The sequence below is a fragment of the Notamacropus eugenii genome, chromosome 6 (genome assembly GCF_028372415.1).
Source record: "Notamacropus eugenii isolate mMacEug1 chromosome 6, mMacEug1.pri_v2, whole genome shotgun sequence".
Taxonomy (NCBI): domain Eukaryota; kingdom Metazoa; phylum Chordata; class Mammalia; order Diprotodontia; family Macropodidae; genus Notamacropus; species Notamacropus eugenii.
Window position 1 is genome coordinate 340599162 of NC_092877.1, and position 27218 is coordinate 340626379.

At 39.1% G+C, this 27218-nt stretch overlaps 1 long non-coding RNA gene across 1 annotated transcript in view; it reads right to left on the bottom strand.

The window, feature by feature from the left end:
• LOC140511701 (uncharacterized) overlaps positions 1-18721 on the bottom strand; it is a 52222-nt gene extending 33501 nt beyond the window's left edge. The window contains exon 1 of the long non-coding RNA XR_011969645.1: positions 18523-18721. This is a non-coding gene — a long non-coding RNA (uncharacterized lncRNA). The remainder of the gene's footprint in view (positions 1-18522) is intronic.
• Between the last annotated feature and the right edge of the window lie 8497 nt (positions 18722-27218).

The window sequence follows — 27218 nt, forward strand, 5'->3', positions numbered from 1 at the left end:
GAAGAAGAAACAAAAATTAAAGTGTAAGAGGTTCGAGTCAATGACTGCTGAAGACAAGGGGTCATTAGGAAAGATGCCTTTTTTCTTATTATTTGGCCACAAAGGGAGGGGAGAGTTGGGACAGTAGTTAGATGTGGCAAAAGACTAAAAGAAACAAAGTACTTCCTTGCTCTCTCTCTCTCTCTCTCTCTCTCTCTCTCTCTCTCTCTCTCTCTCTCTCTCTCTCTCTCTCTCCTTCTCTCCCTCTCTCTCTCTCCCTCTCTCTCTCTCTCTCTCTCTCTCTCTCTCTCTCTCTCTCTCTCTCTCGCAATGAGAAGACCTGAGCATGTTTGTAAAGGGCGAGAAAAGGAGTCAACTAAAAGGGAGAGATTAATGATGAGAGAGAAAATGTACACTAAAATGAAATTGTAGAAGAAGCAGTAGGGAAATCTCATCAAGGCACAAGTTAGCCTTAGCAAAGAGTAGGGATAATCTTTTCCTTTGAGTTAAGATATTGCTTCTTCAAATTTTAGTTGCATACTTCAGTGTAGATTCATTTATCACAGTCTAGTTAGCAGAGATTAGGGATCCTTGGCTCATATACTGAGATGAGGAGAGTTTGATGGGGGTTTTATGGGAGAGTTTTGATGGGAGGAAAAAGCATCATTTTGGATAAAGTACACTGCTCAAGGAGGGAAGAAACTGAAATGGGATTAACTTCATGCTCATGCCAACTGTAGAAAGAAGACTTGGATAAGATACTGAATTACCCTCATGCTCATATTCTGTAAAGAAACGAGGAAGAAAAGAGGGAGGAATGGAGAAAAAGAAAGGCAGAGGAGATGACCCTTCAGAAAGAGTTTGCCTAATTCATAATTTTGCCCAAAAATGCCATGTGGTGGCTCTTCATTACCATGATATCAATTACTTAGCCTTATCATTTCTGAGTTTAGTTCCCTCAAAGGGAAAACAACAATATCTACCCATTGTGACCTCATTAAGGAAGTCAGGGCAACTGAGCTGTGGAGCTGGTCATAGTCCTGAAGACTGAGCTGGCTTCTTCTCTCTGGGTTCACCAGAAGGCAGCATTTAAGAGTCAGGGAAAGTATTGTGGGTGTTTGTAAGGCAGTCCCATTCTACTTCTGTTGTAGAGAGAGGGAGAGAACCAGAGACAGATGAGATCTCTTCCTGGAAGAATAGTGTGGTTTCCAGGGGATCTTGTTCCTTCTGTCAGAAGTTATGAGATATTTTGAGGTCAAGGACATTTTGAGGACCAGTGAGGTAATATTTCAAGTCTTGATAATGCAAAGTGAATTGATTCAGTATGAAGCCAGGGAAGGTTGATATGTCTTTGGTGAAAATGATTTGTCAGACAATTGCCTCCATAAGACCACCCACTCAATCTTAGAAAACTAATTAAGTAACTCTCTTCGGGCCAGCTCCTGACTGTTGTCACTCTTTGTTATAATAAAGCTTCTTCAAAGTCAAACAAAACATTCTTTAGTCTGTAGACATGACTGGCCATGAGCTAGGAATTTTTTTCTTTTTATGTTCCCTGGTTAATCCCAGTGTTGAGGAGAATTTTGGAGGTTAATAATAATAGCTAACACTTCGATAACACTTTAAGCATTTGCAAAGTGCTTTGAAATATTATCTCATTTGACCTTCCAAGAATCTGGAAGGCAGATGCTAATATGATCCTATTTTACAGATAAGGAAGCTGAGGCCAAAAGAGGTTAACTGATCCACCCCAGGTTATACAGCTAGTAAGTGTCTGAGGTAGAATTTGAACTCAGGTCTTCTTTACTCCTAGTATTTCACTCAAAGCTGGTCTCTGGACCACCTGGCTGCCCAAGTTCAGATAAAGGCTCTTTACAGTTGGGGAGAGCAATATCGACATATCAGAACAATTGCCTAAGGATTCACTGCCCCTCTTCCCAGCTAAAAACCATAGTTTGGAGAGCTAAATGAAGCCCTTTGTCCATAGTGATATCAATTACCTTTGCTATTGTACTCACATTTGTGTTTAATTCAAAAAATATCTTTCTAGGATGACATACAAGCATAAAGTGAGTTCATCGAGGAAGAGGGGACTATTTGTAGGTTTCCTGAGGAAAGGAGGCATGTAAGCATCATTCAAAGCAGAGGCATAACTGGGAGGAAATTCCTTCTATGACTGTTGGTTAGCATTCACTCTGGAATTGTTGTGGAGAACTGTTTAGAGCAATAAGAGATTAAATAAATGCCTTAAGTAAGCCAGTTTATGTCCTGAACCCACATCTCCCTGAAGAGCTCAGGCCTTCTCGATTCCAAGGTCCCTGCTGCCTTTGTATATAATGTCCATTTAATTAATATTTACTGTTCTCTCTAGTATCTAGTCTGGTCAGTGTTCATATTGAGTTCTCTGTATCTTGTTTAGAATTGATAAAATTGGCCACATGATAATCTTAGAATATCATAGCTCTGGGATGTCAGGGGCCATCTAATCCAATCTCCTCATTGTGCATAAGTGGAAATTGAAGCAGAGAAAGATGACTTGGTCAAGGTCATGTATGTAGTAGGTATAGAATTAAACTTTAAGGGGGGCAGAGCCAAGATGGCAGAGTAGAAAGACACAAATACACATAGCTCCGAACCCACAACCCATAGAACATCGGTATAAAGTAACTCACGGCAAAGTCTGGAGCAGTGAGGCCACGGAGCAGTGGAGCGAGGGAGATTTCTGTTCCAGGGGGACCTGCAGACCTCTCGCGGAGGGTCCGTCGCACTGCAGACGCGGAGCCCAGCCCAGACCTGCCGCGGCCATGGCACCGAGAGGAACAGATCCTAGTGGGCTTCAGGGACGGGATCTCCAGTGGCCACACAAGTCCCTTCACCCACAGGTGATGGGGGTCGGTGAGGGAGTCTCTTTGGAGGGTCAAGAGGGGAGTGGGGTGCCCCTCTGACTCGGGCCCCCTCGGGAGGCAGAAGCTGAGAGGCGGCAGCAGACTGGGGCTCCCCAAGCAGGCAGGAGCCTGGATCCATTGTTGAAGGTCTGTGCATAAACCCCCTGAGGGAACTGAGCTTGAGAGGCAGCCCTGCCCTGACCTGAGCATCTGAACTTAATCTCACGCTGAATAGCAGCCCTGCCCCCACCAAAAGTCCTGAGGCTGGAAGCAGCATTTGAATCTCAGACCCCAAACACTGGCTGGGAGGATCAGGAGGCGAGGTGGGTGTGAGGAGAATATTCAGAGGTCAAGTCACTGGCTGGGAAAATGCCCAGAAAAGGGAAAAGAAATAAGACTATAGAAGGGTACTTTCTTGGTGAACAGGCATTTCCTCCCTTCCTTTCTGATGAGGAAGAACAATGCTTACCATCAGGCAAAGACACAGAAATCAAGGCTTCTGAGTGCCAGCCCACCCAATGGGCTCAGGCCATGGAAGAGCTCAAAAAGAATTTTGAAAATCAAGTTAGAGAGGTGGAGGAAAAGCTGGGAAGAGAAATGAGAGACATGAAGTCAAAGCATGAACAGCAGGTCAGCACCCTGCTAAAGGAGACCCAAAAAAATGTTGAAGAAAATAACACCTTGAAAAATAGGCTAACTCAATTGGCAAAAGAGGTTCAAAAAGTCGATGAGGAGAAGAATGCTTTCAAAAGCAGAATTAGCCAAATGGAAAAGGAGATTCAAAAGCTCACTGAAGAAAATAGTTCTTTCAAAATTAGAATGGCACAGATGGAGGCTAATGACTTTATGAGAAAGCAAGAAATCACAAAACAAAACCAAAAGAATGAAAAAATGGAAGATAATGTGAAATATCTCATTGGAAAAACAACTGACCTGGAAAATAGATCCAGGAGAGACAATTTAAAAATTATGGGACTACCTGAAAGCCATGATCAAAAAAAGAGCCTAGACATCATCTTTCATGAAATTATCAAGGAAAACTGCCCTGAGATTCTAGAACCAGAGGGCAAAATAAATATTCAAGGAATCCACAGAACACCGCCTGAAAGAGATCCAAAAAGAGAAACTCCTAGGAACATTGTGGCCAAATTCCAGAGTTCCCAGGTCAAGGAGAAAATATTGCAAGCAGCTAGAAAGAAACAATTCAAGTATTATGGAAATACAATCAGGATAACACAAGATCTAGCAGCTTCTGCATTAAGGGATAGAAGGGCATGGAATAGGATATTCCAGAAGTCAAAGGAACTAGGACTAAAACCAAGAATCACCTACCCAGAAAAACTGAGTATAATACTTCAGGAGAAAAAATGGTCTTTCAATGAAATAGAGGATTTTCAAATTTTCTTGATGAAAAGACCAGAGCTGAAAAGAAAATTTGACTTTCAAACACAAGAATGAAGAGAACCATGAAAAGGTAAACAGCAAAGAGAAGTCATAAGGGACTTACTAAAGTTGAACTGTTTACATTCCTACATGGAAAGACAATATTTGTAACTCTTGAAACTTTTCAGTATCTGGGTACTGGGTGGGATTACACACACACACATGCACACACGCACACACACATAGAGACAGAGTGCACAGAGTGAATTGAAGAGGATGGGATCATATCTTAAAAAAAAAATGAAATCAAGCAGTGAGAGAGAAATATATTGGGAGGAGAAAGGGAGAAATGGAATGGGGCAAATTATTTCTCATAAAAGAGGCAAGCAAAAGACTCATTAGTGGAGGGATAAAGAGGGGAGGTGAGAGAAAAACATGAAGTCTACTCTCATCACATTCCACTAAAGGAAAGAATAAAATGCACACTCATTTTGGTATGAAAACCTATCTCACAATACAGGAAAGTGGGGGATAAGGGGATAAGCAGGGTGGGGGGGATGATAGAAGGGAGGGCATGGGGAGGAGGGTGCAATTTGAGGTCAACACTCATGGGGAGGGATAGGATCAAAAGAGAATAGAAGTAATGGGGGACTGGATAGGATGGAGGGAAATATAGTTAGTCTTATACAACACAACTATTATGGAAGTCATTTGCAAAACTACACAGATTTGGCCTATATTGAATTGCTTGCCTTCCAAAGGGAAGGGGTGGAGAGGGAGGGAGGCAAAGAAGTTGGAACTCAAAGTGTTAGGATCAACTGTCGAATAATGTTCTTGCCACTAGGAAATAAGAAATACAGGTAAAGGGGTATAGAAAGCTATCTGGCCCTACAGGACAAAAGAGGAGACGGAGACAAGGGCAGAGAGGGATGATAGAAGAGAGAGCAGATTGGTCATAGGGGCAATTAGAATGCTTGGTGTTTGGGGGGGGAGGGGACAAAAGGGGAGAAAATTTGTAACCCAAAATTTTGTGAAAATGAATGTTAAAAGTTAAATAAATAAATTTAATTTAAAAAAAAAGAATTAAACTTTAAACTCATAGATTTAGATCTGGAATGGATCCTGGGGGGCCACATAATATAATTCCTCCTCATTTTACAAATAAGGAAACTGAGGTTCAATTACTTGTTCAAACACAGGTAGTAAGCCTTAAAGATGGGATTTAAGCCCCCTCTAGAGTCAGAAGTTTTTCCTCTATCCCACGCTGTCCCACACTGCCTTACCCAGCGGGTAACCTATTGGTTAACCATTTGTCTGCTCATGGAGCTCTCTGTCAGGCAGCATGAAGGGTGCCCACTTCTCCCCCAGATAATGAGGAGGAGGATGCAATAAAATTTCCTGTGAGGTTATCTCACACGTAATCCTGTGACTCATACAACTTGACCGTGGACAGAATGAAAACAGAGGGGAAGCCATCACTCCTGTCCATGGGCAAAGAACTTCTGGTACAACACAGCTCTGAGGTGGGCATCAGGGAGGCATCTTAGACGAAATGGCACTGGGATTGAATTAGGGAGAATCAGAGACAGGAAGAAGGGCATTCCAGGAAAAGAATATTCTCATGTTCCACATCCCACACACAAATAACATTTCCTTCCCTAAAAGTTTCCGGATCATGTTATTTATGCTTTCATTATGTACCTGTGAGCATTGTGAATTCTAGTTATTTGTAAATAAGTTTTATCTTCCCTATAATATTGCAAGTTCTTGGAAGGCTTTTATTTTTGCATCTTGTAATCTTACCTGGGCTCTTCTGTTTTGTGATTTAATGTAATTTAAACCTGTGATTTAATCAGTGTGATGAAAACTTTCTCTCCACCCATGTACCTTTTGAATGCTCACCTGTACTCAATTTACAGACTGAGAAAGTACCCAGAGGATTCTAAGTGATTTTCCTAGAGTCCCACAGCTAATATATGTCAAGACTTAGACTCTCAGGTCTTTCTGACTTCAAGGCTAGTACCCTAATATTCACTCTGCCAGCAGTTCTCAGTGACCTTCTCCCCCGAATAGATTAAAAATAACCAACTCTATGTTCACCAACCTCCAACTGAAATTAAACGCTTGCTTCAATTATGCATTTTTAAAAAACCACTTTGCTGAGAAGGGATTTATCATGTGTTTCATCAGACTGCCAGTGGTATCCATGACACAAAAAACACTGAGAATCCCTATACATGGTAAGTAGTTAATATATATTTGTGGAATTGGAACTACAGGTGGGAAGTGCATACATATTTGTGGTATTTATACATGGCAAGCACTTAATACATGTTTGTGAAATTTGAGCTCTACATGGTGGGTACTTAATACATACTTACAGAATATGAGTAACATATGATAAGTACTTAATTCATTTTGCGGTACCTACACATAAGTAGTTAATACATATTTGTGGTGCCTACACATGGCAAGTATTTAATATATATTTGTGGAATTTGAGTTATACATGGCAAACATTTAATACATATTTGTGGAATTTGAGCTTAGCTTAATGAAAATTTAATATAATTTAATGAAGCAAACTTCTGCTACTTCATGGTTAAGTTAAAGATATGGAGTGAAACAAATGAATGATAGGTATTTATTAAATACTTACGGTGTGCCAAGTACTAGGATCATAAATGCAAGTAAGCGACGTAGATCCCTCCCCCAAAGAGGTTATGCACTAATGAGGAAAGCAACACACAAGGGGAACAGGAAAAAGGAAGTCTGAGGGGTAGTGATAGGGTTTGTAAATGGTGGCTGGAGTTTAGAGCTGGAAAAGGCTTTAAGAAGCCAACTAACCCAACCCCCTCTTTTTTAAGAAGCTGAGTGCCAGGGAAGCTCAGGGATTTGCCCAAAGTCACAGAAAGGAGCAGAACTTTGATTTCAATTCAGATCACAGGACTGTGGAGCTACAGCAGAGTCGTTCTAAGAAGATACGGGTACCACAATAAGGTATTACTGCATAATAAAGAGGTGGAGGCTTGGTTTGGGCTAAATAAGGCAAAAGTCCACCAATTATAGCTCAAGACGGTTACAGGATTAAGTCCCAAGTTCCATTGAGACTGGGATGAGGAGTTTAAGGACAAGTAGTCAGAGTGCAGGAAACATGGTTTGAGTGGTAGCCAGAAATGAATGGAAGGAGAGTCTGGCAATGAGGAATTCATCAAATCTTTCTTTATGTGAGCTATTAAAAAATAGAACCAACTACAAAGGAAAGCAAGTTCAGAACCCTGAAAGTACTATAAAGCTCCTTCATAATCAATTGCAGATCAAAAATTTGGATTTCAAGAAGAAATCATCTCTGTCTCTCTGTCTCACTGTCTCTGTCTATCTCTCCTCCCCTTACCCCTTAACAGCACTCTTTCAAGGCTGAGTTGGAAGGCAGCAGCATACCCTCTTGATGACATAGTAGATTCCTAACATCTGGTTTCTCCCCACAACTGCGTTTGGGTGGTGGATAAGGTACTGAGTGACCCAAGGAAGTCCTTAGAACCTGGGTTTAGGCTGAGTGAAATATTCCCTAAAATGAGTGTCTACATCTGGAGATCTAGTAATTCCTTGAAAGAAATCTCAAGAGGATTGGAATTAATAGATGAACTATCAAACACTTGTTTAGCAGGATTTTTTACCTTGTTCCAAGCAAAAAGAGCTGATATACACTTGAAAAACCACCCACTATTAGTTATTTTTCCAGAAAGATGAAAATTCTACAAGGCCCAGCATAAATCTCTTTTCTTAGCCTGAGCTTTCCTTGGAGTTCAGAGCATCAAAAGACACTGGTTCAAACCCCTCACTTTAAAAAGGAAGAAACTGAGACCTGGAGAGATGAAATGATTTCTCTACCTCTCTTTGCTCTTATTGTTTGCCTAATTATATGCTAATTATTATTGCCTACTTATATGCCAACGTATTCTGTAATTGTACTGAGCAATTTAATGTTTCATCACATCAATTTTTTAATCATTACAATACATGAGAAAAAATCCCAGGGGAAGGAATACGACTCTTCTGTGACTGTGCCTAACTCCAAGCTTGTTGTCTGAAGCACAGAGAGGTCTTGACTTACCCACAGAGCCACACAGCTCGTTCAGTGTCAGAGGTGGGATTCCAATCCAGGTCCTTTTGACTCCAAGTTCAGTATGATCCACAATCCTACCACACCTCCAATAGAGAGGTAGGTAAAGTTTGCTGCATATAGTTCTTGTCTGTTTAGTGATTTTTTTCAATGCATATTTCTTTTTTTTGCCTATATCCTGTTTCCCTCAATTAAATTATGAAGCTTCTTGTGAACAGGAGAAATACAACCCTCAAAAACATATGACACTGGACTGGCTCAGGAGTCAGAAGGATCAGAATTCAAATCCAGCCTCAGACACTTACTAGCTGTGTGACTGGGGCAGGTGACTTAATTCCTACTGCCTCAAAAAAACAAACAAACCCAAAATATGGCATAGTGTTAGATATTCAGTAGTCACTCAATAAAAAACTTGTTTGATTCATGGATAGAAAGTGATTATACAAAAAGCCCGGGAAAGTAGACAGGAAACAAACTGTGAAGGGCTTTAGATGTCTTGTCGACATATGTATATATACATACCCACATAAAATACATGGATATATATATATATAAAGAGAGAGAGAGAGAGACATATAACATGTATATATACATATAGACAGTTGTATATATGTGATATGGTATTATATGAAGGAGGTTTATGTTGTTCAGTTATGACTAACTCTTCAAGATCCTGTGCACCATAGCATACCAATACTCTCCATAGGTTTTCTTGGCAAGATACTGGAGTGATTTGTCATTTCCTTCTCCAGTGGATTAAGAGAAACAGAGGTTAAGTGACTTGTTCAGGGACACACAGTAAGTGAGTGTCTGAGGCTGGATTTGAACTCAGGTCTTCCTGACCCCAGGGCTGCTAGGTGACTCCACTCACTGAGTCACCTAGCTGAAGGTTTACATTTTATTCCAAGAGAAATAAGGAACTATTGGAACTTTTTCAGGGGGATTGGGTGGGCTTTGGGGAATTATGGTCAGACTTGGGCTTAAGGAATACCAGTTTAGCAGATGTGAGGATGGATTAAAGACAGGCTTGGGCTTAGAGGTTTAGGTTATTGACATCACTTCCAGAATACAAAGTGTGTGAGAGAAGCTCCAGGTATAAGTTTAAAAAAAAATTTATTTCAACTTCTAGGACTTAACCTAAGCTCTCTATAACCTGTTTTTAGTTTTCTCCTTTCTTGTAAAATTTGGTCATATTATGATCTTTAAATTTGTCTTGTACTTTCTTTCTTTCTGATCTTAGCTAGTCATTATTTTTGGTCTTGGACTTTGTCATGTAGGGGGAAAAAATCCTTGTCTTGTGACCCAAACTAGTTTTTATTTTTTTTCTTCCTGGATAAAAGAAACCAAAAAAAACTGTAATTTGGCCAATCATGTGGCAGAATTCCAGTCTGACTTTCCAAGAAGAACAACTGATTCCTGAGAACATGAAGGGGAGAACTGTTCAGGAGGGTGGACAGCAAACATTGACTTTCAGCAGGGCTGCTGCTCCCAGCTGAGACTAGCCAGCTCCAAGAAGGCCTCACCACTGACCTTGGAGTCAGCTATTTTGTTTCCCATGGAAGACTTTCAGTAGAGTTTTTTTTTAGCTAGGAAATCACTTTGTGAAAAATTCCAATCTACTCGACATGATTATATTCTTTTCAGAAAAAAGGCTGTCCCGGTTCTCTGGGTGCCTGGCCCTGTAAGGTCTAGTTTCTGGTTGAAACGGCAAGTGACCACTAGACTGCCTCTCCAAGGTGGCTGGGTGATGTCATTGGGACTTTCTATTGTGGAAGTACAAAGAATATAGGCCACATGCACCAAAAACCACAGGAACCATGCATGTCCAGTTGTCCCCTTTGGAAAGGTTGAACTTTCTGCTAGAAACAAGTGTAGCCCCTGAAGCCACAGGTATGCTAGAAATAACAACATTATTTTTGGGAAAGGGGAAATTGCTACCATCCTGAGCTCAGACATAAGGTCATAAATTTAGAATCAAAAGGAATCTTATGGAATCCTCCCCCCTTTTTACAGATGGAGAAACTAAGTCCCAGAAGGTTAAATGGCTTGTCCAAGATCTAGTGTGTGAGGCAGTATTCAAACCCAACTCTTCCTAACCCCAAGTCACTACTCTATATATTATTGCTGTCTCTCCAGTCTATCACAGTAAGAAAGGATTAGGACCTAAATCTTTGATTTCACTGACATAAAGAAATCTCAAGTGAGATTTCCTCTGCCAATTCAGGTCAGTACCTTCTCTGCAAATTCTAATCTAAGACTTACTCAACCCTCAAGTCTCCTCCTCTGTGTTTCCAGGCTTGCCTGACTTCGTTCAAGTTCCACCTAAAACCTCTTCTTTCTAGGAGTAGCCTTTCCCAATCCCCCTCACTTAGTTACAAAGATACTTAGCTAGCACTTTCCCTCCAATGATTATTTCCAATTTCTCCTGTAGGTGCCTTGTTTGTACCAAATTATTTGCATATTGTCTCCCCCCATTAAACTGTGAGTTTCTTATTTTAGGGGTTTTTGGGGGTCAGGTTTGGGGGTTTTTTTTGTCTTTTGTCTTATGTTGTAACCCCAGAGTGTAATAAATTCACATTGCCTTAAAGAATTACCCAGACCGCTGAAAAGTCAAGGCATGCAGCCAGTATGTGTCAGAGGTGACACTTAAACTGAATTCCTCCAGTCTCCAAAGCTAGCTCTCTGTTTACAGTTCCTCAAGGCCTTTGTCCAGGAAAGACATGAAATGATTCTCAGCAAGGCAGTCTGGCATCCTGGAATCCTTATCCTGGTTTCTCACACTTGACCTATCTTGGAGACTTAGTTTCTTCTGCTGCAATAAGCAGAAGGATAATTATAATATTTATCCTACTACCCTATAATAAGCAGAAGGATAATTATAATATTTATATATATATATATATATATAATATTTATCCTACTACCCTATATAGTGGGGAGTAAAAACTACATGTGCGATTAGAAGGCCTGAGTTCAAATCCTGATACTGTTTGTGACTTAGTACTATACTTCAACCAAAATGATATATCACAACAGATGGAATACATAATTAGATAAGAGTTCAGCTGTTTTCCCTTAAACCAGACATTTGAAAGATTTGTGAAAATGTGTAAAGCAATGCTGATGAGGGCTGCAAGGGGTGTGTAAGACCTCCACAAGGACCAGGGTAACAAGGGGAGGTGGTCTGGAGAAGAATTCATGGACTCAAGCATTATTGAGGTCAAGGTAAAGATTTATTACACTTCTCAGCAGGCAAGAGTTCCTAGGGAACTTGCAACCTTAAAGGGGTACGGAGAAAGTTTATATAGGATATTCTATAGGAAACGTGCCAAATATGCTAACTAGGTGTTTTGAGGTGGGATTAGGGAATGGTTAAGGAGTGGTCAGTTCTTAAAGGAACATGTACTTTTGGTATCTACTACGCAGGTGTTTTACCCAAAATTCATTGGGAAAGAGACAAAGGTGGGGGTGCTACCTGGAGGTGTGGTTTTAGTCCTGAAATGTCGCTAAGTCAACCTATGGTCAGGGTTGTCTCAGAAATATCAGGTTGCTCTCGTCAATGTCTTGTACAAGATAAATGTAAGGGAGTATATGTATAACTAAGTCTTGGATACATATGATTGGTCAGTGAATAGTAAATTTCGTTATGATCCAGTGCACAGCCCATTCAGCCAGTACACAATTGGTTCAAACTAATAAGTTCTATAAGTGCAGATGTCTGCTGTAGCAGGAAGGGAGATAATAATTGTTGCTAGGGTAGGCTATGCCCTTGGACTGGGGAGAAACTGCCTGGGATAGTATTTTTAGGCTAGGGAGAAATGTGATTTTTAAAGAGAAATGTAATTTTAGAAGTGGGGCCCAAGCACCCCATCAATGCCACTTTTCTCACTACATTTTTTTTGTGATGGTAAAGTTATTTTTTCATAAAAATATGTTATTTTAACATATAATGAGTTTGCTATCATTATTTTAATGAATTGATAAACATTTTAAAATTAATTTTTTATTTTAATATGGTAATATTAAATATATTATTATATATAAAATATATATTAAATAAATATATACTAATATAATCCACATAATAATAATAATCCATATAAGCTCTTGGAGGATAAGGAAAGCTTATTTTTGAGAGTGTAAAAGGGTCATAAGACCAAAAGTTAGAGAACCCCCAACATAATATACTGCCTCTCAATTCACCCCAATTTTTTTCTTCTAAACTTTTAGAAACAGCATTTTATGAGTTTCTCTCTAAGCCCCAATTTACTTATCTCCAGAGTAAAAGGATCAAACTAGCCAATCTCTAAATTTTCTCTTGGGTTTATAATTCTTGATGAATTTTAGATGACTTGAGAGTATTTCCAAGAAGCAAGCCTATCTTGGAGTTACTTAATTGGCTGATGTATTACTGGGCATCATCCAACTGCATCAAAGCTCTTAGAAGATGAGTCACACTAATCAGTATTGTTAAACTTTCATCAAGTAACATTACAAACTTAGAAATATGGCTACCACATAGGCATAATATTCATTTTAGGTAACATAGACAGCAAGGAGAGCTTAGAAACCCAAGTGATAAATCAAGATAGTGATTTGGATCCTTGTATACCACTCCCCCAAATTACATAAAGAACAACCTTCGGGATGTCATTTCTTTCCCTTTTCAGACTCTGTGCTTTCATCTTTTGAGGGAATGAATGTCTAATGAAGAAAGTCCCTCTGCCAAGACAGATTAGCAATTCCTCTGTTATTTAAGAGATTTAGAAAGTTGCCTGAACACTGAGAGTGTCAGGGATGGGACTGGAACTTGGGTCTTCCCAGATCCCGAGGATCACTCATTCTCTCTTCAATGGACCACTTGACAGTCATGACGGGAGCACATATAAGTCAATACTGTTCTTGTTGTTTTTTCTTTTTTAAGTTTCTCATTTATTAGCACTGATAGTTGAAATGTTGGTAATGTTCTATTATAAGATTGTCTTAGGAAACATTTTTTGTTTCCTTTGTTTATTGTCTTAAAAATATAAATTTTCCATCTTGTGTTAAAGTATGATTTAGTAATTCATTTATGTTAGATGTCAAGAAATAGTTTTTTAAAAAGTTTATTTTCTGTAGTTGTACTTTTTCAAGAATTAGCTTGTGATTGTAAGTACATTCAAGAAATAAAGTACCTGAAATCAACTGTCATGTACAGTAGATTAATCAACATGGCAAAGTCTTTTAATTGATGTTATAATTAGAGCTGTGGAGGAACTTAGATGCTATCTAGGTGAGGGGTGGGAAATCTGTGGCCTCAAGGCCACATGTGGCCCTCTAAGGCCTCAAGTGTGGCCCTTTGACTGAATCCAAACTTTATAGAACAAATCCCCTTAATAATAAGGTTCAATCTGTAAAATTTGGACTCATTCAAAAGGCTGGGCTCAAGGACCTAGAAGGCCATATGTGGCCCCGAAGCCACAGGTTCCCCACCCTGATCTAAGTTACCCTCTCCTTTTGCAAGTAAGAAAATTGAGGTCTTTTATCTGTTAAGAATGGCAGCAATCCATTTTGATACTGTAAGAGTATATTTAGATTTGAGGAAAAAGCAAAATATCAAGCTTGGGAGACTTATCTAGGTATCATTTTATTGATTTTAAAATTAAAGCTACAGGGAGGTCACAGTCTATGACCATCTGAATCCCATTTTCCTATTTGGAATGTGCTACATCATGAAGTCCAAGAGACAGCTTGGCCAGGACTACAGACTGACCCAGTGACTCCTGACTCTTGGGGTTTACGCTAAGACCCAGAGTGGTAGAGATCTTTGGAGATGCACTGATCTAAGGTAAGCAAACCCCAGGAAGCTCTGAATATACCAAAGGTGAGTGAGCTAGGTGAAGATTCATGCAAAGTGTTGGTGTGGGCAAAATCTTTTAAAGTTTAGTGTGTATTTTCATGAATTTATCAGTCATTCTAGTTTCTTCTGTCTATATGGTTACCTCCTCCCTTCCAGGGGTAGAGATCTAGTCTGGCCTGACTTAGCTCTTAAACAATGGATTGTATAAGTCAGCATATTTCTAAGGAGCATAGTTATATGTTTATGAGGTTGACGGGCAGGAAAGACCTGTAATTAAACAGTCATCTTTATGGGATAGGATTCAATTTGCAAGTGAGAAAGTTTCTCTGGCTTAAATCATCCTCCCCATTGTCCTCATCAAGGTCTCTAAATCTAGGCATTATTTACTGTCTTGAATTATTATTTTAATTGGAGCAATTCCACAGATCATGTGTTCTGGCTCCTTGGGGATGGACACATATTCTGATCTTTTGCTAAAAGGTACCTTTAGAAGACCTGTAGGTCCAAAACTTTCACTGGGATCACTTCCAGTGGCACATGAACTCTGGACTCTTGGTACAGAACATTCATGACCAAGGACTCTAGGTTAGCCCCTCCCTTGTTCCTTCTGTGTGTGTGGTGAGGGGGGAGGGGGGTGTTGCTTTATTAAAGAGGATTGTCAGGAGGAGCAATTCACTTATTAGACTTTAAGAGAAATTCTCTCTGTCTCTGTGTGTGTCTGTCTCTGTCTCTATCTCTCTGTCTCTGTCTGTCTGACTCTTTTTCTGTTTCTGTTTCCCTCTGTCTCTGTCTCTCTCTCCAGCATGTTGAAATTCTACCATCTCTCCCTCAGACTTCAAGTGGGGAGACAGAAGGGGTAATTCTACCCTCTCCACCACCAACATTGGCTGTATATCTGTGATAATGAAAGAATGTTTTTGCCCAAATGAAAGTGAGACTGGATCTTGAATCCTCACCCGCCTCTCCAGCTTTGTGTTTCCTTCCCTGAGGTGACCAAACAATGATCCTGAGATGGGTATTTCTAGCCTTGCTGGGAAATTTGCAAATTAGAGAGGTCCCATCAGGTGTGGTTGCTGACTGCTCCTAGGGAGGTACATCGTTTTGGTTGGAGAAGATGATAATTTCAGGAAACATGAAACCCAGAGTCATGTCTTCTATTCTGAGGATATCTGGGTTTGTGAGCTGTGCTGACATCCTAAGTCAGAGATGAAACTAAACTGTATGTTTATCAGTTCCATAAGTCTGTACCTACTAACCCTAATATATTACCTCTTTCTTGGATATTTGCAATGTACCATTCACAAAGAAATGAATCCCTGATTGTAAAATTGTTGGCATCCCTCAGCAAGCTGGATTGAAGAGAGGGAGTGGAAGCTTTCTCAATACCCTGAAATCCCTCCTTGTGGGCAGCCACCATCTCTCAATCATCTTGATAAGGTCATGCAATCGGAGTTTCACAAAAATTGTGAAATGTTTCATATGAAGTAGAAGGGAATTCAGAAGTTATCAAATGTACCTGAAAACAATCCATTGTATCATGAGTCATCAGAGAAATCCCTTGTTCTACTGGTCTTGGCCAGAGCATGGTTACTCCCAGCAAAACCAAAATGTACCTACGCAGCTCCACAGGTGCTCCTCTCCAGAGAAGGGCATTCTCTAGGTCACCTTTGTTATCCCAGATTGCCCAACTCTTAACTCCAATAATAAATGGATTTTTTTTGCATAATGTTTTGTTCCAAAACAAAAATTTTATCACAAAACAATTCTTTTCAGATATCTTCTCATTTTCAGCACATCTTTTAAGAAATCAAATTTCATTCAAACTCATACAAATATGATTTTCTGCTAATAAGCACAATATGGTTTGCTAAACTGGGCAGCAAAGTGGAAGAGTGGACAGAGCAATGGCCCTTGAGTCATAAAGACTTTAGTTCAAATATGACTTCAGACACTTTCTAGCTGTGAGACCCTGGGAAAGTGATTTAACCCCTTTGGCCTCAGTTTCCTTATCTGCAAAATGAGCTGGAGAAGGAAATGGTGAATCACTCCAATATCTTTGACAAAAAGACTCCAAATCGGTCACAAAAAATAGGAAGCAACAAGCTGAAAATGGGAAAGAGGACAGAAGGGGAAAGGGAAGAGGTTAGGATGGAAAAAAGAAGGTAGGTAGGAAGCACGGACCAAGAGAGAGAAATGGTTACATGATGGTGGGTCATATAGATTTGAAGAATGAGGAGTGGATCCCTTTAAACCAGTAGAACAAGGTCCTATTATGATCCTTTCTATAGCCCCTTCAAAAGCCTCCCACCAGTTATTTGAAGGCTTTTGTCTGCTCCTGAAATTCTGCAACTTATTTTTTTATTTTTACTTGTATCTTTTGTTTTTAAATTGCCAACATTATGTCCCAAGTCCTTCTTCTTCCTATCTCCCAAAGAGCTATATTTTACCACAAAGTTTTTCTTTAAAAGGAGGAAGAAGGGGAAAAATCAGCAAAATCAACCAACACTTCAAAAACACCTGCCTTGTATTTTCTGCTTCATGCTGGGAGATTTGGACCTCTGCAAAGGCTGGCAAGGGGGACATCTTCTCTGAGGCTAAGCTTGTTCTTTACCATATCACAATATCCCATTTTCGTTGTTTTATGGTCATTGTTGTAATCATTGCATAAATCATTTTCCAGCTTTCTGCAACAACTCTTAAATATCACTCAACAAAGAGTAACTCAGACTAGCCTGACTAGATCTAGGTCAGTAGAGCAAGTCACCTGTAAGTAGGATATTAAATGCCACCCTTGTCTAGCTTTTGCTCTTGCCCAGAAAACCTGCTAGCCCAGGTTACCTACTGAATGTCACCAGTCAATAACTCTGAGTGCATAAACTTACTGTAACGCAGTAGACTATCATCAGTGTTATACAGTTCGACAAAGTACAGATTCGTTCAGTTACTGAGCCCGAGGAGACAAGCAGCACTAGAAAGGAGATGTGGAGCCTCAGAGAGGGGAGCAGCAAAGGAGCCCAAAGAACGATGGGGGTGAAGCCCGAGAACCACCGGCAGTATAGAATATCCGTGGATATCAGCTATGGGATCAATTTACTAGGATCAATGAGTATAGATTTGGGATAGAATCAAGAAGCAGCAAAGTCCCTGGACTTTACAAAGGAAGTAGAGTTGTATATATTCAGGAAGGGAGAGCATTTAAGTAGCAAAGTAAGACAGGGAACCTCCTGAAATTCTTCCTTATGTCACTTTTTCCTATGGACTCATGACTCCGGGAGATTGGGTATGGGACTGAGAATGGTTCTGTTTTCTACTTTGTTATTCTATTCAAATTAGATATCATTCCAAGATTTTGTCCTGGGATCTCTTCTCTTTTTCCTCCATACAGTTTAGCTTGGTGATCTCATTAATTCCCATGTGTTCAGTTATTTCTATGCTGATCATTCTGAGCTCTCTCCAGACCTCCAGACTCATATCTCCAACAGCCTATTGGAATCCAGAACTAGATGTCTCATGGACATCTTAAATGCAATATGTCAAAAATTGAATTCACATCTCCCCCTCCTCCATACCCAAACACTCCCCATTTCCTCATTTCTCTTTTACTGCCAAAGGTACTATCATCCTTGCTGTCATCTAGGCATGAAACCTCACTCTATCTCCCCAACCCATTTCCAATCTGTTGTCAGGTCTCATAGATTATACCCTTGTAACATCTCCCTCATACTTCCCCATCTCTCCTCTGACATTGTCACCACTTTGATACAGATTCTCATCATCTCATACATGGACTATTGCAGCAATAGTTGCAGATTGGTGTCCCTACCTCAAATTTCTCACTATTCCAGTCCATCCTTCACTTTGTTCCTAAATTGATCTTCCTAAAGTACAGATCTGACTCTCTCTCTCTCTCTCTCTCTCTCTCTCTCTCTCTCTCTCTCTCTCTCTCTCTCTCTTTCTCTCTCTCACACACACATGCATGCGGGCACACACACACATTCACACACATGACATTTAAACTCTAGTGACTGCCTATCAATTCCTGGTTCAAATATAAAACCTGTCTTTCACAGCCCCTCACAACCTGGCCTCCTACTACTTTTTCTGTCTTCTTACACTTTACCTTCTCACCTCCCCCAATAACATACTCTACAATACAATGATTTGGACCTCCTTAGTATTTCTCATACAAGGCATTCCATCTCTTGACAATGAATTTTCACTGGCTCTCCCCCATACCTGGAATTTTCTTTTTCCTCATCTCCTTCTCCTAAATCCCTTGGCTTTCTTTGAATTAAACCCAATTAAAATCCCACCTTCTAGGAGAAATCTTCTCTGGTCCCCCTTGATGGGACTGCCTTTCTTCTGTTGACCTCTACATGCCTTGTTTCATGTTGTCTCTCCATTAGGCTGTGAATACCTTGAAAGTAGGAACCATGTTTTCCTTTCTGTGTATGCAAAGGGATTAGCATAGTGCTTGAGGGGTATCATAAACTTTTCCTAGAGTCTCTTGACTTGACTCATCTTCCTCTTTGACTCATGGTTCCTACCTGGACTGTTGGTAGAGAGCACACTGAATTGCGACATGAGCCCCTTTGTTGGACCTGCGTAGTTACTGGATTCTAGAGCTGAATGGAATACCTGTGTTTCACGTATGTTCAGACTGTGATTTGACATCCGCTACAATGGATCACTCTGAGCTTGAGGTCTTAGTCCAACAGTCCTTTACTAAAAATACATTCCTATAACCTCAGGTAGAAGCAATTCTCAAAGTGATTAAAAAGCAGTTATGGAAATGTTTGTTTTATTCCATAAATTAAAAATAAAATAAATTTAGAGTGGGGGGAAGCAGTGCTGGAAGAATTAAAAAAACCAACAAATAAAAGCCCAAAGACTTTGATTTATTTTTATTGTGGACTGACAAGCAGTCAACAAAGAGATTCACTATGGAGGTAGGGAGACTTAACTCCTTGATATCCTAACCCACAACAACACAGGCATCAGAGACAGCTTGAACAAAGGCAGAGATGGGAGACGTTACAATGAAAACAGAAGTGAGGGGATCCAGTTTGGCTAGACCCAGAAGTTCTGTGCCAAATGATAAGTTCAAGAGACATAGTTTCTGGGTAATTAGCAATCAATTTCTTAATTATGTCTAGCAATTAATCAATAGATTAAGGTCATTGGCTTTCTCTTGTAATCCAAAGACAGCTGCTAAATGCTGAAATATCTTTGGAGAGTGGGTGTTCCCAAAAGGCAGAAATCAACTTTAATTGATTAACAATTGTTGTTGTGTTCATCCTTCATTGCCATCACAGAAATGATATCACTTGCACTTGATAATGTTTAATATAAAATTTTGGAATAATCTCTTTCTTCTCTCTGAAGCAAACTCAGAGAATGCCTCTTCCTACGTCAGCAAAAGCCAGCCAAGGCCAACTCTACACTCCTTAAGGAGACCTTTAACCTAAGACACTATATCTTGGATAATGAGACTTTCCTTTGTATCTTATTATCTATAGACATATACTATGTTATGGCATATTAATGGTAAAGAAAATATAGACATCTTAGTTTGTAATTTCTATTGAACTTTGTTTACCCTTTCCTGTGTCAGCTATTTCGAGTACCTGTTTAGGACAGGAAGCCTGGTGGGATTTTCTTATTGTATGTCACAGAGACATATGTTTACACAGCCTGGAATCGCAAGGCCCAACCGACATTACTTTCTTAATTGTCTTGTCTTACTGAATTTATGATTTGTTCAACTAGGAGAGTTCCTTTCTCACGGCAAAATGTATATAAGCCAGAAGATTTCTGCACTGGGTAGCCAGAGCATTTCTGGCTCCATAATGCATTATGTTTCCATTGTCTTTAATAGGGAATTGATCAATTAATTAATTAAATCATAAAATGTATGCATTTAGCCTGTTGCCTTTTTTTTTTAACCAAGTTTTCAGGTCAACAGTTATGGCGCCCAAATGTGGATTGGAACTGTGGAACGGAATGGACATTTCCTCATCTCGCCAACGCCAGGACTCCGGCGCCAATAGGAATCGTTTTTCCTAGAGTCCTGGGCCTTGACGGGGTCGGGATAAGTCCTTCCATTCCCAGCTTCCAAAGGACTCAAAAATTCCCTTTAAAGATAACCGCAGGACAGAGACCACTCTGCATGAAAACGCCTCTGTATTAATTAGGTCTCCTCTGAAGATCGATCTAGGGAAATCAGCTAGCTATGGGTCAGTCAAAAACTAGAAGTAGAAATCTGGCTGACAAGACCCCTGTTTCTCGTATGTCAAGCCGTTACCAACCTGATGATCACAGGTATTACTAGCACTAGTGTTAATCAACTGAAGATAGCCCTAAATTACGTTGGCTACCACAGGGCCCTTTTGGACCAGTCAAAGTTACTTTATCTTACAACCAAATTAAGTTTAAAGGCCAACAAAACAACTAGCCAGTAGCGAGAATGTTTCTTCTTGGGCTTGCTGACTTGGCTGAGCAAGAACAAAAGACAGGTAGCCTCTTCACTGTAAGGCTGGGAGCTGCTTCAGCACCTAGCCGTGTCCTGGCAAAAATCCTTTCTTCTTCAAGGGCTCCAGTCTGTCCTTCCCTTCACTCCCTCCATCCTATTCCTCACCCCTTTCCTTCCTCCCCCTCCCCTTGAAGGCCTCTGATCTGGAGAAACTGACGGCACCTAGATGCAATCTTTCCCCCTGGCCTTCCCCTACCCTAGACCTGAGGAAGGCAGCTTCTGTTCAAGCCTCTGTTGCCTCCCTCCTCCCCATTCCCCCTCCCCTCTTTCCCTTAAGGGCTCTGGTCCTGAAGACGACAGTTACAATCCACCTAAGAACTAAAGGCCTGATTCTATTCCCATGGGGCCTGTTTCTTTAAGACAGTCAGAAACTTTGGGGCACCAAGGCTCCCCACCCCTCCAAAGACCTCAGGGGTACTCTGAGCAAAGGCTGGAGGATTCCCCTTTATTATCAGACCTTGGATTCTTGCAACATCCTTTCCTCAGAATGATAATAGCCAATTCATGATGGGGATTTTTAGCAAGCTTCTAATTGCCTTCTCTCTCTAGGTTGTTTTTTGTGAGCTACGTTTGTATTTGTCCCGTTGTCAGTTTGTCTGTTGGTATATGTCCCTGTCCGTGTCATGTGTGCTGTGAATGAGTGTGTTATCTTGTAAGATTTAAATGCAAGCAGCCGGACTTCAAGGGCTGCAGCTAGGGAAATAAACAAACAAAACTTTGAGACTTTTCCTTGTCATTCTGGTCTGGCCAACCTGGAATTACGATGGAAAGTTAGATCATCTTAGGTAAAATCATTTTAGCAGATTTGTATGTTGTGAAATTAATCAGAAATATTTCAGGAACTGATCATTTGAAATTACTCCTAAGATTGTGAGTAGCCCGCCTTTCTAGGTACAGTTTGGAAATGCCACCTAGCTCCTAGACTTTCCGCCCACCCTGTCCCAGCAGCTGCATACTGCCTTGGGCTCAGCAAATTCTGCTGCTGTGGGGGGTTGGGGGAGATGGATAAATCAGGCCTGTAGCGAGTATTCTCTACACTGCCTGCGAAAGTCACCACTGGGACATCAGTTTCTCTGCTCTTGGTAAGCTTCACTTCTCTGTTCAATTGCAAAAAGGTATTTTATTTCTATTTGACCCATTTTCTGATTTGTAAAAATAATTGTGCTTGTTGTTATGGGATCAAAATGATAAAATGATTGTAAAATGCTTAACGTAATGACTGGTATATGTTACATACAGCATTATTATCTCTCTAATGTAATTGTTACCTTTGAAGTGGTTTTAATTGCTAAAAGTAATAAGATCAATAATTTCTGGAAATGCAAATTATACCATCTGCAGTTATTGTTGTGTTAACACTGTATCTCTAGGATTGTATTTCTGAATTTCTCTTAGACTTTAAAGAGAAAGCAATTTTCAATCTGAATTTTGTTAAAGATGTTGGGAAAATTGTGTAACACCAGTTATGTTACTTTATCAGTCCTGCTAACTTTGTCTTATGATGTTTTGTAATTGCCATCTAGGAAAATCAGGTATTTTCACCCTTGTCTGTTAAAAAAAAAAAAGTTAAAGCTAAACAATTTGGCTATCTTCTGTGAAGTTGTAGGATTGTTAACTAAGTTATTTGGGATTACTGTTTTAATGCTGAAACCCAAAATTGTTAAATGATTCCTATGTATGGAAAGGAGGAAATGGAGTGAAAATTTTATTTAAATTCCTTCTGTTCATTCAGAACAGTCCTCCCATTCCTGTGGGTAAGATCATCAGTCTTAGTAAAGGAATTTGGTTGGTTAATGCAAATTCTAAACAATGAATATTACTTGCACAGAAGTTATAATAGATAGAGAGAATTTTTAATAATTGGCTTTTACATCAGGAAAGTTTTAAATTTGAGAAGGAAAGATGTTAAATGGAATCCCTTATGTGTGTGTGTCCTGGTAAATCTTTATTGCTTATTGTAACTCCATGAGAGTGGAAATAACTGTTATCTGACTCTAAGTTGTGATTAGTGAGACTTGCTGTTTAAGGTAAAAGGCATTTGGGACCATAACTATTTTTGGTTTTGAGTTTGAATCTGCGTACAGTTGTCTGCATTAAATCAGTTATCTGAGACACATGCCCCAAAGGAATATTTCTCATCTGACTAAACACCGAGGGGACAATTCTCAACTCAATCTACGATGGGATCGCCTGGCTCAGTTTCCCTATTGTGTTCCTTTAAAAAGCAATGTTTCTCACCTGACTGTTCCTGAGTCTGGCTATGAAACAGATACTGCATGATTGGAGAATTTCACTCTTATCTGAATTCAAACAGAGTAAAGGATGTTTTATCCTGTCATATATGATACCAAATATGTCACATGTCCCTGCTTTTTCCTTCTACAGCAAATTTCTGTGGTCAATAACAAGGGACCAGAGAAATATGTGAGCCTTTTGTGTAATCTTACTGGGAAATCTAATATTATTTTTATCTGAAATTAGAATATATGCAGAAGTTTATATAAATTACTTAAGACTCACTTTAAGATGTTCCCATTGTTTAAAAAAGGATTTTAAAAAGCAACAGTGTTTTTCTGTGAGTCAGTCTCTTATATCCAAGAATACTGCAATAATTAAGAATTCCAGTTTTAAAGGTTTATTTTTGCTTAAGAAAAGAAAAAAAAAGAAGAAAGAGATATCGTGCATTTTAAAAGTTTCCAACTAGTTTTCTTCATAAGAGTTTAGTGAACATCAGAGTAAATTTTAAACTGTTTTTAAAGACGGGAAATACTTGTAGAAGAAATGTTTTGAAAAATCATGGATGATTCTTAGAAGGCCTACTAAAGCTTCAAAACAATATATTGTTAAATTAAGCTGTTTTGATCTGAATATGTAGCCATTCTATGGCCTAAGTCAGAGTTAAAGTTTGCGTTTGAATTTATTATGTAAAAGATTTAATTCCTGAAGTATCTCATTCTTCCAGAGTGAGTATAATTAGGGAAGAATAACAACTTGTGAAACAAAGACATAATTCCATCAAACTATAAATTTAGTCATTAACCTCTTTGTTTTGTTTAAGCTGGAATGAGATTCCAGTACAGTTATGCTAGCAAAAAGTAATAACTTATGAGCTATCTTGTCTTATGGTTAAAATGTAAAAGCAAGTGGAAGAATAGGACTGAGAGATTTGGAAAGATAAATTAAGTTCTGTTTGAAACTATGAAAGGTAGATAAGATTTGGGAATAAATATGGGTTATCCAAACCCCTCTTGCTCCTAGATAGTTGTTCTGGATACTTTTGTGTCAGTTTCAGATGGTTTAAAGAGTGAGGAAGTATTTATCTGAGGGATACCAGCCAATATTTATTTGCTATATAAGACTGGGACTGCAATTTACTATTGTTTGAAGCTCTGATTACAGGAATACTTGTCTAAGTTATCATAAAGCCAATTGACATATGCTGCAGACTAATGGTGGATGCTTGGAAAGGTTTTGAAGACGACCTTGGACACGGCCTAAGTAGGATCTTCCTAACTTTATTTTCCAAATGTGCTATTTCCTTTCTGAGAAAGGAAATCTCCCACCTGATTATCTCTAAGCCCTGCTTTCAGCACCTTGTAACCTCATGATTACATGTCAGCTAATGGCTTTTTCCTGGAATCAACCAGAACTAAGGAGATCTTTTCCTTCTGTTAACATTGTCCCTCTTTTTCTTTTATAGCAAATCCTTGTAATTAAGAAGTTCTGTAAGTACAATACTAATTCTATCAATAAATGGAAATTGGAACATCTCTGAGTTATTATAATGGGGTGCAGGAATGAATAGCTTACAACTTTAACTTATATTCCTGGCCAAATAAATAAATATAATATAGAGATAACATCGAGGAAATGATTAGATCAGGTAATAAGACAAAGATGTAATGTGATAGATGTCTAATTAAATAGAGTAACAAATTTTGAGTAAAAACAACAGGATCAGCCTGATTCCTCTAAGAATTATATGCAAATGTATATCACTGATTTCTAAAATTTGTCATGCTTTTGATAATAAGATCTCAAATTTGGATTTTTGCATAAAATTTGTACAGGATAGTAGTTAAAGTAAGTGAAATTATTTCTTCTCTGTTAAAATAGCTGTCCAACAATTTAAAAGGCACTTGAGTTCATTTTATAGTTGAACTGTCACATTTTAAAAGATTCTTATTCTAGGTACAAGATTTAGGAAAGGACAGAAACAGCAAATAACATGAACTGAAATTTTCTGAAATTTCAAACATGGAGAACAAATTTTAAGTAATTTTACTAATTTATGTTGTCAGAAGTATCTGGGAACTTCTAGATTTGAACCAGAAAGGCAGAATTCTCTTTTTGAACTATCCCAAGAATAAAACCTATTGTCAAAGAAAAGACATCTAGGTATCAGATAACTACATGAGAAATCTGGGATTCAAAAAGTTTTGTTTAAATGAAAATTAAGAATGGATTACTGGGATACAAGGAACTTAATATTAATTAGCTTTGAAATAATAATTGCATTGATTTGTATGGTTCATGTTTAATTTTCTTGTTTATATTGGTGACATGTAAATCTCCCTTTCAAAACTAGTCTATTGTGAGCCATCTAAGTTTTAATCTGTACCTGACTTAATGTAAAAATACAACTTGTGAATTGTAAAAAAAAACTTCACTGTATTGTTTGAACCTAGCCCTGCATAGCTGGGAAACTGAACTATTGCTAAGTGTCTTTAGCCATGTTAACTATGTTGTATTGTTTCATCTCAACTATCAAATCATGTTTTCTGGGAGATCCTGTCAAGTTTTCTGTATAGACTCTTGGATCCATCTGTCACCTCCATTGCTCCTGATCCTGAATCATGCCCTCCAGTTTTGAAGAGGATGCCAATCTGAAAAAGATGCCATCAGACATAGACAGCTTTCCCAAGAGCCTGGACCAGACTTGCATGAAGAGTAAACTCTCACACTACTGGTTATTTAGAGGTTTTTTCATATCTTTGTTGGTCTACAGGTGAAGCCTTCGGCTTGCCTTTGACCAAAAGGAGGGAATGATAATGTTTAATATAAAATTTTGGAATAATCTCTTTCTTCTCTCTGAAGCAAACTCAGAGAATGCCTCTTCCTATGTCAGCAAAAGCCAGCCAAGGCCAACTCTACACTCCTTAAGGAGACCTTTAACCTAAGACACTATATCTTGGATAATGAGACTTTCCTTTGTACCTTATTATCTATAGACATATACTATGTTATGGCATATTAATGGTAAAGAAAATATAGACATCTTAGGTTGTAATTTCTATTGAACTTTGTTTACCCTTTCCTGTGTCAGCTATTTCGAGTACCTGTTTAGGACAGGAAGCCTGGTGGGATTTTCTTATTGTATGTCACAGAGACATATGTTTACACAGCCTGGAATCGCAAGGCCCAACCGACATTACTTTCTTAATTGTCTTGTCTTACTGAATTTATGATTTGTTCAGCTAGGAGAGTTCCTTTCTCACGGCAAAATGTATATAAGCCAGATTTCTGCACTGGGTAGCCAGAACATTTCTGGCTCCATAATGCATTATGTTACCATTGTCTTTAATAGGGAATTGATCAATTAATTAATTAAATCATAAAATGTATGCATTTAGCCTGTTGCCTTTTTTTTTTAACCAAGTTTTCAGGTCAACACACCTGACTTTGTTTTGAGGGAGGGAGGGCTGTGCAGGGACACCAGCCTCACTTTCTCCTCATGAGTCATCGGATTCAGTGATCAGATATTCATCAGGATGACAGGAGGATGCACTGACAATTGATTAACAGTTAATGAGGGAATGAATAGTACAATGAGAGGTAGGTTAATCCTAATTGCAGGGCTAAGGGACTGTGATTCTCACCACGTCATTCTCATGACATGAGACTCATCTCCACCCAGATCACACTTGCCTCTGAAATCTAGACAAAGGGATCCACCTCCTGGCAGACCACTTACAAGTGGAACAATGGGCCAGAATTCACCTGGATTATATTCTCTTTACCCTTTAATCAGAAATAAGCCATCCCTGTGGGTGGGGGCCCACCCAAGATTGAGGAAAATATTAACCAGATCTCATCATCAGTCATGTCTTTCAGAAGCTGCCTTGAGTGAGGCAATAGAAAGGGAATAAACCCTAGATTCCCCTCCCCCATGTTCATAATTGATCATTAATTATCATTTTTCTCAGTTCTCAAAATGTGGCCTGGGAAGCTCTGAGACCCTCTTTGGGGCTCCAAGAGGTCAAAACTATTTTCCCAAAAATAGTATGACATTTTAATTTTTAATATGGTCAATATCCATAGATAAAATCCACATTTAAAAACAAGCTCTTTGACACTCTCAAAATTTTTTAAGAGTGTAAAGGAATCCTGAGACCAAAAAGTTTGGGAACCACTGGGCTGTACTGTAATGAAGGAATAATATGACTGGAAAAATCCATTGAAGTCAAAATATAAAAG